General features: G+C 37.6%; 1 protein-coding gene and 1 pseudogene across 8 annotated transcripts in view; one reads left to right on the forward strand and one right to left on the reverse strand.

Annotated features, from left to right (window-relative positions):
• EPS8 (epidermal growth factor receptor pathway substrate 8) overlaps positions 1-15,054 on the reverse strand; it is a 199,053-nt gene that overhangs the window by 66,582 nt on the left and 117,417 nt on the right. The window contains exon 3 of one of the 7 annotated variants that reach the window (XM_032391803.1): positions 7,401-8,674. The exons of the other annotated variants lie outside the window; for them this stretch is intronic. The gene's annotated coding sequence lies outside the window, so the exon portion shown is untranslated. The remainder of the gene's footprint in view (positions 1-7,400; positions 8,675-15,054) is intronic. 7 annotated transcript variants of the gene reach the window in all.
• Positions 4,544-7,373, forward strand: LOC116624150 (annotated as a pseudogene). The gene has a single exon (XR_004297833.1). The product of XR_004297833.1 is annotated as a small integral membrane protein 29-like (transcript).

A 15,054-nucleotide genomic window follows, 5' to 3' on the forward strand; every position in this document is an offset into this window, starting at 1 on the left:
ATAGTTTAGAGGAACCTTCAAGTCTTCCTAAAAAATAGGTGTTTTCATTTTTATTAACTGTTAAGCAAAACAACTTAAAACTAAGGAAACAAACATTTTCTTTATCATTTTACAGAGTCACAAATTAGTTAACTCTACCAAATAAGCTACTTAATCCTGCTAAAGGTGTACACTAAAACTGTCCTAATTGCTTCCACAGATTTGAGATTACAGCTTCACTTTCCTTATAAAAACACTTTTTATAACTTATAGTTATTATAATTTTATTTTCTACAGAAGATAACATTCTTCAGCCAAGCAAAAAGAGTAAAATGGCAAATTTAAGATCTAAGTTAAGCACACCAAAAATGGTAAACACTGAAATTCTCAATGTAAACAGTCTATGAAAAATCACTATAAGCAGAAATAAATGAGGCTAATCAAAAGGAATGAGATCTTGCCATTTGCAACGACGTGGATGGAACTGGAGGGTATTATGCCGAGCGAAATAAGTCAAAAAGAGAAAGACGTGTCATATGACCTCACTGATATGAGGAATTCTTAATCTCAGGAAACAAACTGAGAGTTGCTGGAGTGGGGTGGGGTGGGAGGGATGGGGTGACTGGGTGATAGACACTGGGGAGGGTATGTGCTCTGGTAAGCGCTGTGAATTGTGCAAGACTGTTGAATCTCAGACCTGTACCTCTGAAACAAATAATGCAATATATGTTAAGAAAAAAAAAAAAGAAGAAGATAGCAGGAGGGGAAGAATGAAGGGGTGGAAATAGGAGGGGGAGACGAACCATGAGAGATGATGGACTCTGAAAATCAAACTGAGGGTTCTAGAGGGGAGGGGGGTGGGAGGATGGGTTAGCCTGGTGATAGGTATTAAAGAGGGCACGTTCTGCATGGAGCACTGGGTGTTATGCACAAACAATGAATCATGGAACACTATATCTAAAAACTAATGATGTAATGTATGGTGAGTAACATAACAATAAAAAATTAAAAAAAAAAAGAAATAAATGAGGCTATCTGTAATAAGGCAAAACCGGAAAGCTACATTTGTATTAGACAGTGTTAAGATCCCAAATATAAATAAATAAATATTTAGATTCCTTTTCCTTTTCTTTACTCTTGCTGGCACTTCATAACACTTTTCGAATTGATGAATGATTAGGTAGCCATTACTCAATGTTAGAATACCACCCACCCATTTTGGCTACTAAACAAGAGTAGCTCTCCCTGTATATTGAGCTGTCCTTGAAATAACTTGTTCTCTCAGAAAATGCCAGACTTTTTTTGTTTAAGTTTTGGTTGGCTTGTTTAGGTTTGACAGAGTATCTTGAAGTATCTCGACTTTGATTTCAATTTAACTAAATTCATATCTCTTGGTCTAAATTATAACCAATGGCAGGGGAGGGGGATGGGTATTGTCATCATTACTTAGGGTTTTTAACTAAAAAATCATTGAAATTTAATTTTTAGCAGTACTTTGTGACATCATTTACCAGGGGTTGTGCTTAAAACATAAAAACACAAAGAATTTATTTTAAACCTTCTGAAGCATCACATGTTCCATCTCCTGTGCTGTGTTCTGGAGTAACCACTTTTCAATACATGTTACCAGTACTGTCAGTATAGTGGTCTCCACTTCTCTGTCACTTGGTCTAATATTCAGTAATAAAGAGTTTGTGTGGGGGCTCCTGGGTGGCTCAGTCGTTAAGCGTCTGCCTTCGGCTCAGGTCATGATCCCAGGGTCCTGGGATCGAGCCCCGCATCGGGCTCCCTGCTCAGCAGGAAGCCTGCTTCTCCCTCTCCCACTCCCTCTGCTTGTGTTCCTGCTCTCGCTGTCTCTCTCTCTGTCAAATAAATAAATAAAATCTTTAAAAAAAAAAAAAAAAGAAGTTTTTGAGGTAGTTATTAGCTCCGTTTTGTAGGTAAATGAGAGTCTCAAATAAGTTAAGACATCTGCCTAAGTAGTAACACAAGAAGCCAGAATTCGAAATGCATGGGTTCACTTAGACGCAGATTTATTTCAGTAACTCCAGTACAGTACTGTAAATGGATTTTCTCTTCCTAATGATTTTCTTAATAACATTTTCTTTTTTCTAGCTTACTTTATTGTACTGAATAGAGTATATAATACATATACAAAATATGTGTTTATCGACTGTTTATGTTATCGGTAAGGCTTCCAGTCAACAATTAGCTATCAATAGGGAAGTTTGGAGGAAGTCAAAAGTTCTATGATAATTTTCGACTGTGATGGGGTCGGTGCCCCTAAACCCCATGTTGTTCATGGGTCAAGTGTATAAAAGTGGGTCTTCTGAGTGCTTCATTCACATGTAAATAGCATGTGATACCCATAAATTTACCTGGACCATTTGCACTTCTTCCATGATAATTAAATACATATTACGGGAAGAGAGGAATAAGTCTCCAATTTAGCTGGAATCCTCCAACAAAAAAAAAAATATGGTAGGAAAGGGAACAAAATTCAGAGAGAGAAAAAACTGTCTTAACCCTTCTTTATTACCAGGCCCCCTATCCCACTGAGGCACACACTGGGGTTGGGTTTTGAGAGAAATAGTGGTAGGATTGGATCTTGAACTGTTTCTCAGCAAAGTGTACGTTAAATTTCATAAGTGACATGCGGAATTTTAACTGAAATCTCCACATATATATTTATGTGTGAGTTTTCCTCTTTTTACATATACCTTGCCTTACACATGCTTGAAAAAACCTTTTATCAAAATGTTTCTCTCCCTGATTGTATTATTTCCACAATTCACGATGGACTTACAGTTAGCCTTGTATAATGACCGCAGCAATAAACACGTTTAAAGGAGTATATACTTTACCAGTGGACGTTTCTGATATAACCACCCTGTGACGTAATTAATCAGCAAACAGACCTCGGTGCCTGCTCACCACTGCCACACCCTTAAACAGACTGCCATTTACTCCATCACATGCCAGGGAGGGCTCATTAAAACTGCAGCTAAATTTGGGTTTTTTAAAATTTTTTTGTAAACAACTTTTCTATTTTTGAATCACTTTATATTTACAAAAAAGTTGTGAAAATAGAACACAAAGTTCTTGCAAAACCTGCACCCTATCTCCTACTGTTAACATCTCGCATTAGCATGATGTATTTGTGACAATTAATGAACCAGTATCAATATCAGTATTTTATTATTATCTAAAATCAATACTTGTTCTGACTTCCTTCACTTTTTTTACCTAATGTTTTCTTCTGTTCCAAGATCCTATCCACAATACCACATTGCATTTAGTCTTCATGTCTCATTAGGCTCCTCTCCCCTGTGACCATTTCTCACACTCCCCTTGTTTTTGATGACTATTTTAGTTTTCTAGGGCTTCCATAACAAAAGTATCACAAACTGGGTGGCTTAAAACAACAGAAACTTATTCTCTCACAGTTGTGGAGGCTTTAAGTCCAAAATGAAGATGTCAGCAGAGCTAAGCTCTCTCTGAAGTCTGTAGGGGAGGAATCCTTCTTTGTCTCTTCTAACTTCCGATGGTTGCTGGTAATCTCTAGCTTTCCTTGGCTTATAGATGCATCACTCAAATCTCTGCTCTATCTTCATATGGCCTCCCTGGGTGTCTATCTATATACAAATTTCCTTCTTCTCATAAGGACACCAGTCAGTGGACTGGGGTCCACCCCAATCCAGTACGACCACATTGTGATTCATTGGCAAAGATCCTATCAAAATGAGGTCACATTCTTAGGAACAGTGTGGTAGGACTTAAGCATATCTTTTTGGGGGACACAATATAACTTGCAATAATGACTTTGATTGCCTTCTGAGGAGTACTGTATTTTGATATTCTGTAGGATGTCTCTCAATTGGGATTTGTCTGATGTTTTTCTCGTGATTAAGCTGGAGTTACAGGTTTTAGGGAGGAAGACCACAAAGATATGTGCCACTCTCACCACATCATATCAAAAGTCCATGTTATTAGCTATGACAAAACTGTTTATGCTTAACCTTGCTCACTGACTAAAGTAGCATTCGTCATGTTTCTCTATTATAAAGTGACCTCCCTCACCACCACTCTACAGGCCTGTTGGGAAGAACTCACTATATGCAGCCCATACTTATGGGGTAGAGAGTTATGCTCCACCTTCTAGAGGAGGGAATATCTGCATGAATAATTTGGAATTCTTCTGTATGGGAGATTTGTGTATTTTCCACTATTTACTTATTCTATTTTTTAATTAACAGAAAAGATGGAAAAACATACAAGAGGGGATCTGATTCATCAAATAGAAACTCCTGATTATTCATCCCCTATAAAACTCCTATCTCAGGTGGTTCAGACGAGATCGGAGTTAGGCTTCCATTCTGTGCTGGGTATTGCATAGTGATGAGTGAGAGAGAGAAAGAGAGAAATTGAGGCATGAGAGAGATCATAGCCCTTAACACAAAACCTTGGCTAACACCACCAAAAAAGATGATTGGAATTTTAAAAAATAAACATTATCTAAGAAGTTCAAATCTTCCCAGAAGCAAAAAGTTGTTGAGTGCAGATTCTCAGAAGAGGTAGAAGAATATTCCCTGTGGGCATTTTCTTCCAAAATAAGAATAAAAGCACAGCTTTTTTCTGCCAGTTCAGTTCTCAACTGAACACGTATCAGTGAACAACATTTTGGAACAAGAAGTAAAGGAAACCATCCCACCTACCTCACCTCTTCCCTACTCCCCAGTAATTTTTTTTCAAATTTCTATTTTTTGAAAATTAGCCTTGTTCCTGTCCGGGCTGCAGCGGCGGGAGGGAGCCCAGTGGAGGCGCCCTCCCGAAGCACTACTGCCCATGCTGACCCCCGGCCCGGCGGCCGCCGATGTCATGAGTAACACCACAGTGCCCAACGCCCCTCAGGCCAACAGCGACTCCATGGTGGGCTATGTGCTCGGGCCTTTCTGCCTCATCACCCTGGTCGGGGTGGTGGTGGCTGTGGGCCGACCGGCTTCGTCATCACCTGCTGCCCATGTACAGCTACGACCCCGCTGAGGAGCTGCATGAGGCTGAGCAGGAGCTGCTCTCTGACGTGGGAGACCCCAAGGTGGTACACGGCTGGCAGAGTGGCTACCAGCACAAGCGGATGCCCCTGCTGGATGTCAAGACCTGACCTGATCCCCTGCCCTGCTCTCCAGAACCATGGGGTCTTGGGAGTGCCCGGGGCCTGCGGCTTCCTTCCCCACTTGCACTCACCCAGCTCCCCCTGCTGGGAACTGGGTCTCCTCTCCTCCCATCCAGCCCCGGCAGCTCGCTCCCCCTGCCAGGCCTTCAGTCTTTGGTGGGCTGAGCCTCCCACCGGCTCCCCCGGGCTAATGAAAAGTTTTTCCTGCCCAGTTGGGTGGTTGGAGACATTTTCCTGGGCACCACCTTTCTCTTGAGCCCTCCCCAACCTGGCTTTGGATTTGTTTCCATGGTGACAGGGCCTAATGTATAGTATTCAGTATATATATTTTGTAAATAAACTGTTTTGTGGCTAAAAAAAAAGAAAAAAAGAAAATTAGCCTTACGGGTTAGTATTCACTGACATTCTATGAACCTTTTGGAAAGGTTCCAAAATGAAACTTTGTGTCACTGACTAGTGCAAAACAAAAGCTAGTGAGGAACCTAGGATCTCATATGAGTATTTTTATTGTGAGATATTCTTTTTCCATAGTAGTGCCACAAGCTAAATTAGTACAGTTCAACATATTTTACAAAGGCAAACAGATAAAGAGCTATCTGGGCCAGACATAGCCTCTAAAAATAGTAAATCATAAAACCTTACAGGTATAGTGAGAAGAGTTTTAACCCACGGATGAGATATAACATTTTAATATTTAACTACCCTGTTGCCACATGATTACCTTTCTCTGTATTACCTAGAGCAAAGGACACGAAGCAGTAAACAAAACACTGCTGGTGCTTCACTCTGCATTTTTAGTACAGCTCCTTAAGAGGATCAATGGTTTTACAAACTGTACAACATATTTTTAGAGTAAATGGTTACAACCTACAAAGTGGCAAATGTCACCTTCAAGCAACTATTATACTCAATTCATCCTACATTTCTAAATTATAAATACATCCCCCCAAGGTTATGATAAATAAGAAATACTTAATTTCTAAACTATACAGGACTTTAAGCAATGCAATTCTGTTTAAATGAAGGTTAAAGTTTTCTACTGTATTATAGCATCCATCACCCTCAAACTGCTTCCCAGATATTTTATAAAAAGATGTTGCTTTTCATCTCAAGTTCATTTCTTTCTGTCTGACATACTACTCAAATATTGGTTGATAAGAGGACACAGAGGTATCATATCAAGAATTATTCATTATTTCAATTTGTCTGTTCTATTTTTCTCAAGATACGGTTTTAGAGATCCAAATGTCAGCATAATGGTTATAGGGGGGCAGGTGTATCAAGTTTAACATCTATAACTTTATAAGCCAACAGAAAGTTCAGGACTGGGCTATAAGGTAAAATTCTCCAATCATTCTTAACTAATCCTTATTCCTATTATTCCACAGTGCTTAACATTTTGTTGACAAAGATAAAAATACACTCCTTTTCACTTATCTTTAAACACAGAGGTAGTCCCAATATGCTGTTAGAAAGTGATTCGACAAAGAACAGTCAAAACAAAACAAAAATCAATTCCAGTAATTATCTACATTTGGCTGAATATAAAATAACTGATTGCCAGTCAGTACTCCTACTAAGAAAACAAATCCTAACAAAATCTTCCTTGAAAACTTCCCCATCTTCTATGGAAATTTTAGGGGGGAAAAAAAAGAAAGAAAAAGTATATTTAGGAAAACATTGCAGGCAATGTTAGGACAGCATAGTATCAAGTTTAAGGGAAGTTAGATTAGGAGTGGGTCTAGAAAACAAAATCTCCCTCAAAGAAGGGTTGAATCAAAGAAGGCAACATAAAGATCTTTAGAAATGTATGGCACAGTAGGGGAGGGAGACATGAACAGGATCATTTATAGTTCAATGTGGCAAGTAGAAAGACAGAATGCAAAGTGGGCACCTTATGCTTGGGGCGGGAGGGGAGGGCATTCAGTTCATAAAAAGCCTTCCTCCGGTCTGTGATGCATGAGCTGAGTAAGCCAGGAAAAGAGAAGAGCAAAGACAGGAGACAGCGTGGTACATTTAGGAAACCACCAGCAGTTCAGAGTCACTGAAGAATAATTTAAGAGGTAGAAAGTAATGAGGGAGATAAAACAAAATTGCCTATCACAGAGGGCAAATGTACTTTTATATCAAATTTTGTTAGACCAAAATTCAGTGTTTACTAACCCTATCTGTGTAATTGCTATTCACAGTAAATATTAAGATATTTCTTTGTTTGTACACTCTCTTGTCTTTAGAATAATCGTCTTACCTTCAACCCTTAGTTTTCCTTCATTTCCATTAATTTCATCCCTTCACTCTCCACCAGAAGTAAAGTTTCCTTTCAATGCAATCTATTCCGCTATCATTTTTATCTTTCTGCAGGCCTCTCTCCCTGATTTCTATGCATTGCCTCCTGCATGGCGTCCACTGTGGTATCCAAATCAACACTATCCTATTCATTACTTTCATTTCCTCCTGTCTTAGATCCTTGTTTCCTGGAGCCCATGACTCCCTTTTCTTTACTTTTACTTTTTATCTCAGAAGGGCACATACTTCAGAGTGTAAGAAAGCTAATTTCTGAAGCTTCACTTGACTGAAAACATGTTTATTCTACCTTCAGATGACCAGTAGTATGTCTTCATTTCCAGTTCTAACTTGCATATTATTTTAGCCCCAGAATTTTGAAGCCATTGATCTGTCTTCAGTGTCGCTGCTGAGATGTTAGGTGCCACTCTGTTTTTTTTTTTTTTTCTTTCTGCAGTTCTGGAGTTTGGAAATCTTTACTTTTTTTCCCCGATGTTCTGAAATTTCATGAATATACTGCTATAGCTGTTTTTTAAAAATTCGATATATTAGAAACTCAAGAGGTCTTTTCAAATTTGACAATGACTGTCCTTAAATTCTAGGAAATTTTCTTGAGTTATTTCTTTGAGCGTTTCTTCATGACATTTTCTAAAACTTTGCTTTTCTAAAAAACGCTACTGTTCTTTTCTGAGGACTGAGTCTCTAATTTTATTGACTTTTCACATTTGTTTGTCATTTCCTGGTATTTCTGTTCTACTTTCTGGGTGGCTTCCTTAACTTCATCTCCAAAAAATCATTTAAAATTTTTCAAGTCTTCTACCAATTTTCAATTTCCAGGAGTATATTTTCATGCCCTTTTTTTTTTTTTTTTTAATAATACTTGTTCTTATTTCCAGATTGCAGTATATTCTTTGATATTTCTTAAAATATTGATGATAATATTTTAAAGTTGTGTCTTCTCCTTTTGTGTCTATTGCTGTCAATTTCTTTGTTTTCTCCAGGCTTGTTTTGGTCTCCAAATTTCTTCAAATATCTAGTGATCATTGGTTACTACTCACATTGAAGATGGAGCACTAACAGGCCAATTAGAAAGTCTGTTTAGGTAAGTGGGGCTTGCCAACATGCAGGCTTCACTGTGGAACAATCTCACTGGGCTATTCCACTGGGAGACCCCCAACAGTCAGTATCCATAGGTCTTTTGCTCAGAAGAGTCAGATTCTTCAAAGAAGCATCTGCCAACTGAATAGTTAGAGAATATATTATCTGACTGCCAAATTTTTGGAGATGAGTAGAGGAAGCGCCCTGGGGGTATCTCACTATTTAGTGTTTCATTTAACCCTCCTTCTGTGCCTTGGTATCCCCCACTCAAGAGTTCTCTAGCTCACATTCTCCAGAGAATTAACTTCCAGTGTTGCTAGAGTGTAGGGAGGCATCTGGGGTCTAAGTTCACTTTAAACACACTTACCACTGTTTTCACCACACACTCATTGTCAAGCCTTTCTGAGATTCTGAAGTGTCTCTCCCTAGCAGCTCAGGTTCCAGCTTCTTAGTACTTGTACCTTAGTTACCATCACCCATGGGCTTTCCAGAGTCCCTTTATCTCACTGATTTTCTACATTTTCTTAATCCCTTTGCTGTCACTGCTTTGGGAGGAGTAGAATGAATGTATGTGCTTGATCTGCCTTTCCCTGTAACATATTTTCTTTTTTTTTTTTAAGATTTTATTTATTTATTTGACAGAGAGAGAGACAGAGCACAAGCAGGGGGAGCAGCAGAGGGAGGGGGAGAAGCAGGCTCTCCACTGAGCAGGGAGCCTGATGCAGGACTCGATCCCAGGACCCTGGGATCATGACCTGAGCCAAAGGCAGACGCTTCACCAACTAAGCCACCCAGGCGCCCCTCCTGTAACATATTTTCATTGTCAAAACACTGCCAAATATTTGTTAATGAAAAACTCAAGAGAAAAATTCAAGTCACCTCCAATATGAACTTGAGAGGTTAAGGCGGACTATGAAATATGAGCACAAGTTTATACTAAAAACAAAAAGACTAGGACAACCAGAGTGAAAGCAACACAAAAATGAAGAAAATTTACCTAACATAAAGTCAGCTGATATTTTGGTAGTGTATGTTTAACTACCTATTGTTATATATAACAACAAATGCTGTTTTCAAATCCCAGGAAAGAAACAACAATTATAGTGTGTAAAAGTGAGGCAATATCCTCAACTAAATCAGGCATTATTGTTAATTTAAAAAATGCCTTAATTGTTTCCTAGAAATTAAATCACATCTTTAAATGCACAATACAGTTAGATGACTAAATGAAACCTGAAATCACCCTTAGATAAATAATCAGTGACTTACTCATTTTAATTATTCAGATATTTTTTTCCAAAGAGAAGCCCTATTTATTTATTTTTTAAAGATTTATTTATTTATGAGAAAGAGTGAGAGAGAGTGCATGGGAGAAGGGGCAGAGGAAGAGAGTCTCAAGAAGACTCCCTGCTGACCTCAGAGCCAGACACAGGGCTCAATCCCATGACCCTAAGATCATAACCTGAGACACAATCAAGAGCAAGAGCCGGATGCCCAACCCAACTGAGCCACCCAGGCACCCCAAGAAGCCCTATTTAAGTGAGAATAGGTGGGAATAAATTCTTTGTCAGCTCCCTAAAAGAGAAATCAGAGATATCTGTGCATTAGTTTTAAAATCAAGTTGCCTATAAAAGTAGTGTGAAACTCCTTCCTTAGGAGGTTAGATATTTACATAGTCATAAAAATTAAAGAAGAAAAAAATTAAATTTTTTTAATTGAGACTACTAAATTTCATATTAAAGGCAGTAAATATAAGCTTTGGCTATGGATAATACTAACCTTGAAAAATGTCTACTATAACAACAGAAGCGCTCAAAAATAGGAGTAAAGTTCTTCATAAGCCTCAAATTATCCATGAACTGGGGTAAATCTAGACATATATCTGTTCGCTACTGTAAAAAAAAAATGCTCATTTATTAAGCATTTTAGTGTGTGAGTTACTGTACAAGTGCTTTATATACATTATCTTATTTAATTCTTACCCACCTTATGAGGTTGTAAGAGCTTACTGATACCAGACAGGCGAAGGCCCCTCGCCAAGAGGGTTCCTTGCTTTGTGTGAGGAAGAAACCAAGCAAGCATTTCAGAGAAAAGGGGCAAAGATTTATTAAGTACAGAAGAATGGAACTACCTCACAAAGAAGCGGTCTCTCCTCTCAGATAAGAAAGAGGACCCCCACTTTGCCTCTAATGAAGGTTTTTTTTTTTTTAATTAGCTAACCTATAGGGAGGGGCTTACTCTAACTTTGGGTTTATCACTTACATTAGGTAGTTAGTTTGTCCATTTTCTTAGGGTTATGGAATTACCCACAGCGAGGATTTTTAAGAACGTCCAGCTTTTGTGGCTTTTATTCCTGGAGAGAGTGGGTCTTGTAGTTTTCCATGAGTTGAGTCTTGTGACTCTGTTTATGATACTTGCTTTTAGGTTAAGGGTCAGCCTAAAACCAAAATGGCTTTACTTTGGTCAACTTGTCTCTTTAGTCTCCCTTCCCTCCTGCCTCATCATTATCCTACGTTAATGAGGAATCTGGGACTTATAAAAGTTGTAAGTAAAGGTAATTTGGCCATGACATCAACATACCATGGCTAAGGTTTAACAAGTCAAGCTTTTAACTACTGTATACTTCCCTTTAACTATTGATAAATCCAGTATTTTGAAATTGGTCAGGGATATGTCAACACTTATCAGTTAAAAGCCAAAATGACCTTTGTAAATTCAAATAAGATTCATTCAACAGTAATTCTTACCAACCAAAACCAGTACTAATTTATTCAATCACTCATTCAACAAACATTTACTATGTAACCATTATGTGCCCATCAGTGATCTAGATGAGCACTGTTAAATAAAACTTCCTGTGACGATGAAAATGTGTGATATCATCACTGTCCAATACAGTAGCTGAGCACAAGTGTTGAACACTTCAAGTGTGGCTAGTACCATCAAAGAACTGTAATTTGAATTTTATTAAATTTAAATTAGTTTAGGGGTGCCTAGGTGGTTCAGTCGGTTAAGCACCCAACTTGTGATTTCAGCTCAGGTCTTGATCTCAGGGTCGTGAGTTCTAGCCCCACATTGGGTTCCACACTGGGCATGGAGCCTACTTAAAAAAAATTAACTTTAAATTAGTTTATACTTAAATGTAAATAGCCACATATGGCTAATGGCTATCATACTAGACAGGAGAGCTCCAGATACTGAGTGCCCAGTTAGCAGACATGGTTCCCACTTTTACAGGGCTTAAAGCCTAGTGGGAAAGCCAACATGAATGATAATAAATATACTATTATAATTTCTGTTAATGGCTTAGAAGAAAAAGAATACAAAATATAGTATTTATAAGGATATAAAGTCAGACTGGGTCACATCTAGCTATGAACTTCTAAAAACTATAGGATTAAGAGATTCATGCTGAAAATGTTATTTCCTCATTTAAAATCCAGGATAATTAGTGAACCACTGAAACAAAGAGTTGATGCATTTTTTGAAAGTGCCTTCAATGTCTTAAGACTGATCACAGAAACAATGCTCTGTGGGCAATGAAATCTCTGTAAAAATAATTCTGAATAAGGATAATTTCTTTTTATCCTGTTAACAGCCTGAATTTAAACAAAATAAAATGAAAGAGAGTAGGGAAGAGGAATCACAAAAAATAAAACAGTAAGATATATAAAATGCCAACTTTAGATACTCCAAGTTTAAGAATCTGGATTTGAGGGATCAGGAAGTGAGAGTAAAACAAGTGAAGTACTATTCACTTGGAAAGAAATAGAACTTTTTATGGTCACAAGTCCTTTTTTGGGCCAGTGTCAATTTATAAACCAAAAAAAAAAGAAGAAGAAGAAGAAAAAAGAAAGAGTTTTTCCAGAAATTACATTCCTAGATTTGAGCACCTAGAAATGTAACAGAGCAAACAGAACTCTATATAGTAAATTAATAAGTTAAAAAGAGGTTGCTTGGAATCAGCAGAGGAAGGGAGAATCACCAAATGCCTTCACGTTCCTGGATCATATTGTGTGGATTTTTGTTTGGGAAGTTAAGATAGATTTGTTTGGGTAAGTAGGCTATTTCAAGTTAAAAGGAAGAGGAAATATGAAGAAGGAATTAGCACAAGGGCTAGTAATGCTGCATTTGCATTTTTTTCCTTTTCCATCTTTCCCATCTCTAAGCCACTAGAAAACCAGTCCAGAGACTGAGATAAGTAAGACTGGCGGGGGGAGAAGCATGACCTGATTTAGTTGTAATGTGTTGTTCATAAGAAGAACAAGTTTAATCTTTCTAAATAGCCCCCCCCAATCAATTCCAGCTCTTTATTAAATAAACTAGGTGTAATTTAGCTGGCATAACTGCTGTCTACCATTTTAAACCAACTGTTTTATAAAATCAATGCACTAAGAGAACTAAACTACCACTGTAAGTGCTAACAGCAATGGGAGGAGGAGGAGGAGGTGCTGTTTAGATAGCACTGTGTGTGCCAGGCACAATTCCAAGCGCTTTCAATATATTTAATTGTCACAACAACCTCATGAGGTAAAGACCATTACTCTCCTCACTTTACAGATGCGTTAAGCTAGGGATTGAGTTTAATCAAATTCCCAACGTCAAAGAGCTAAAAGGTAGTAGATACGGAATAAAATCCAACCACTTTGCCATACAAAAGAAAACAATGTTCAGAGAGTTGGTTTTTTGCCCAAAATCACATGATCACATAGCATCTAAATAGAACTAAAAACAGATTTTTTGTTTTGCTATAAATTTATTATAATAAGAGTACATACATTTGTATAGAAAAGAACAGTGTAGCTTTACTTGAAGAAAGAAAAGGAATGGCTTCTGAATGTTTATGAAGTAAAGGCAGGAAATAATCAGGAATGTTAAAAATATTATCAAGATAAAGGCAAAGGTCTTACCAGAACAAAAACAATGCACCCTATAGTTTCAAATGATTACAAAATTCCAAAAGGTCATGGCATCACCTCGACTTCTGATCAGCAAAATCTATGCCTGTTACAGAGTATTTCTCTATGGGAACACATTTCCAATTGTATAATGGCAATCAATAAAACTAGAATTGACTTTAATATTCAACTTTAGGATAGCATGTTTTTACAAACATGGTAACATGAATTATTTTAAATAAAGCATTAAGGTAATTAAAAAGGCTCTATGAAAATGTAGAAATAATCCATTTTATCCCTATTAAGCAGAAGTATACACAGTGAGTGATTTTCCTCCAACTTCTTCAGAAAATATATTTTCTCAGGAATTTCAACAAATCAACTTAAAAACATGTTCTGATTTTTCTAACGTTATCTTACATATTTTTACTGAATTTGATGAGGAAAGGAGTTAAGTTTTCCTCAAGCTGCTGTCAGCATAGCTTAAACTCAGCAAACTCATTTAATAGTTTCAATATATTACACTATAAGAGAGACACATGACTGTTTCTGATAAAACATGTTTTTTTAATATTTGGTACTATTTCTTAAAGTAGTTTTCAAACTCCATATATTTGTGTCATGTGAGCAGTAAAAATCTATTAATGAGAGGATTACCAGGATTTTAAGTGATCTTTTTTTTTAGTGGGGTGAGGGGCAGGGGAGAGGGAGAGAGAGAATCTTAAGCAGGCTCCAAGTTCAGCACAGAGCCCAATGCTGGGCTCCACTTGATCTCATAATCCCACAACCCTGCGATCATGACCTGAGCCAAAATCAAGAGTGGGACACTTAACTGACTGAGTCACCCAGGCACCCCTTAAGTGATCTTTTGATGATCTAATCTGGAATCATTTCAGAAGCTTCTGTAGATAAAATCTGAATCAATCTAATACTATTGCCTTCTAAAACTTAAATTTATTATTGTGCCCTTCAGAAAACATCCAATTCAATTAACTAGCATAGTACTCTTTTCTGACCTGGCCTTTTATACCTTTAAAGCTTCCTTTCTCACCATTTCTGCCTTCCTGCCACCTCCCCTGTTCCGTCCCAGACCCACTCCTCCACCCTGAACACCTCCCTATACTTGCACAGGCAGACTATACATCATTTTGAAGATTCTTGCCATCAAGTAACATCTTCTATCTGGAATATTCTCTCACCCAAAAACCTCCCTGCCACCTTCACCTGGCCAGCTCAAACTCAAACTTCAGATCTCAATCTACGGAGGCCCTCCCGAATTTCTGTAAAGTAGGGTAGATAGATGCCTCTTTCATGTGTTCCCATTGTTTGAGTCTATACTAAGATGCATTAGCATACTACAGTAACTTCCTACTTTCTTGTTTGTACACAGGTTTGTAAGTTTCTTGAAGGCAGGGGCTAAATAATTTTACCGAACACAAAGTGTGAAGCAGAGTTCCTAATACATAGTAAGTTCTCGGTAAAAATGTATTAGATGAATGAAAAATATTATGCCCACAATTATTTTTTTACTTGGCCAAATTAAAATGTTTATTTCAAATCTTATTAAGAAAAAACAGAATGAAACCATGCTCTAAAAGCAAGAAAAACCGATAGGAACTATTT

The sequence above is a fragment of the Phoca vitulina genome, unplaced genomic scaffold, assembly GCF_004348235.1.
Source record: "Phoca vitulina isolate PV1807 unplaced genomic scaffold, GSC_HSeal_1.0 scaffold64, whole genome shotgun sequence".
In the NCBI taxonomy this organism is placed as follows: Eukaryota; Metazoa; Chordata; class Mammalia; order Carnivora; family Phocidae; genus Phoca; species Phoca vitulina.